The sequence below is a fragment of the Selaginella moellendorffii genome, unplaced genomic scaffold (assembly GCF_000143415.4).
Source record: "Selaginella moellendorffii unplaced genomic scaffold, v1.0 SELMOscaffold_128, whole genome shotgun sequence".
Taxonomy (NCBI): Eukaryota; Viridiplantae; Streptophyta; class Lycopodiopsida; order Selaginellales; family Selaginellaceae; genus Selaginella; species Selaginella moellendorffii.
This window is the reverse complement of record NW_003314389.1, coordinates 6019-8256: the sequence shown is the minus strand read 5'-3', so window position 1 is coordinate 8256 and position 2238 is coordinate 6019. Positions and strand designations below refer to the sequence as shown.

The window sequence follows — 2238 nt, the reverse complement described above, 5'->3', positions numbered from 1 at the left end:
TCCTTAAAACAGTACATACCATCAAATTGATGATTGAGTTGTGCTGGAAATGATCACAGCTTATCCAAGGATCCAGCAAAAAACAAAGTTGCTTCTAAAGTTTCACAACATGGACTTCAAATCTTGTAGTGGTGCATGATATTCAGTTACCAGAAAAACACAAACCCAGTAACTAATACTTGTATACATGCCCTCTAGGCTCTGTTGTCTCCCAGCTTGGCTGAGGTATTGCACCATACTTTTCACAGAAAAAAAAAAATGTTTCAGGAACGGCCATCCCACTCGAATGGAGAATACATACTATTCCAATTGGAATTCCATCTCTTTGCAAGAGTGAAAATAGGACTGCTATCAGTGACAAGATTGTAAGACTTTAGAAACAAATGATCAGCAAGCAGTGTAAAAATGAACAGTGAACAGTTGTTTGTAATGATTATGATACCCATGTGTCTTTAATTGGAAAGATTAGAAATGAATTTGATTGGTGTGTGGTCACAGAATAGGTTGCATTCAAAAGACCACACTTGAAACTCAATTAGAAAATAAAATTGTGTCGTGACAGGGCATTATGCATCTAGGTATATGTGTGCTCAACAAAACGACACCAGACTATATGTTACGCACGTTTCTTTAGTTGCACTGTTTCTGAATCTCTGTAACTTTTGCATTCTCAAACTGTATCATTGAGTGCTTGAAGGCCCACATAAGGATGGGAGGGGACGAAGAGCTCACTGCCAGAGGCATCAATCCCTGTCTGATTCTAAACAAGTCCACCAATTTTGGAAAGAAAAGAGCTGGTGTTGCCGGCAACCAGTACAAGAAACCTAAAATTGAGTGCATGCCTGCCGACTTTCTTGAGTTTTTCCCAATTCAGGGGGATGCCGCACAGAATGATAAAACAGTTGTTTGTACACAGCAGCCAAGACAATGTTCCCAGTTTTGGAAAGCAGGAAATTACGATGGTTCTAATGCACAAACAATGCCAGGTCCTTGCTCATTATGACTGCCTTTTAAGGAAGTAACTCATTACGTGGTTTTGTAGCTGGAATGGACCACGTACGAATGCATCCCAAATTCCTTCATTCTAACGCAAGAAGCCACAAGTGGGCTTTTGGTGGTAATTCAAATAGGCATATCACTGTTCCTCTTTTCTTTCCAATGCATGATCTTACACTTTTTGCAGCAATAGCAAAGCTGCTTGATAATGCACTCGACCAGACAACAAATGGAGTGACATTTGCCAACATAGATGTTCTCAAGAATCCAGTTAATGGCACGCCAATGCTTCTGTTTGAAGGTTTGTAAGACATTTTTTTTTTCCTTTTTTCTTTCTTTATGCAAGTAACATTGTATTTGTTAATTTAGACAATGGTGGTGGAATGACTCTTGATCATTTGCGACAATGTATGTCCTTTGGGTATTCTGTAAATGACACAACCAGTAGAACAATTGGACAATGTAAGTGCCATCTTTTTTTTTACATTTTTTAATATTATTTATACTACCAGATGGAAATGGTTTCAAGACAAGTACAATGCGCCTTGGTGCAAATGTCATTGTATTTTCAAAATCAAACACTGCAGTAGGTGACAGGTATAAGAGTTGACTGCCATATTTTTCGCCACTTTATTTAACATTGTGTACAGATTTATTCAAAGTGTGGGATTACTCTCTTATAGCTTTCTCCGTGATACAGTGCAGCAAGATATTATAATTCCAAATTCTCTTAGATGTGTATACATCACATTGTTCATATTTGCAGCTGGATTATGAAGGAAATGGGCTTGAGTTAAAAGAGATCCATAAATGTACACATCAAGATTGGAAAATTCGTATGGACGTAATCACTAAATGGAGTCCTTATCAAAATGAAGGATCTATTCATAGCCAAGTAGGTACTCTAGATCAATAATCTTAAGTTATGTGTCTCTACTATTCAAGTTCAAGAAAATTAATGACCAAGGGACAAGAATAATTATCTATAATCTATGGGAGAATGACGAGCAACAAATTGAACTAGACTTCAAATCTGATCCTCATGTATGTTTTATATTTTAAAATTTTACTTTTCTGACACCCATCAAGGATATCTGAATTAGAAATGGTCAACATGACATACAATGTGAAATGGCAAAAAAATATTCCAGTATTAAACACTTTTTCCTGTACAAAAGTTCATTACGGGTAAGAAAAAATTTAAAATACACTTTCTCATCCACTCAGGTTTGCAGGTATATA

The 2238-nt window shown here is 36.6% G+C and overlaps 1 pseudogene; it reads left to right on the top strand.

Moving 5' to 3' along the window:
* The first annotated feature begins 1047 nt into the window (after positions 1–1047).
* Positions 1048–2238, top strand: part of LOC9650657 — a 1761-nt pseudogene continuing 570 nt past the window's right edge.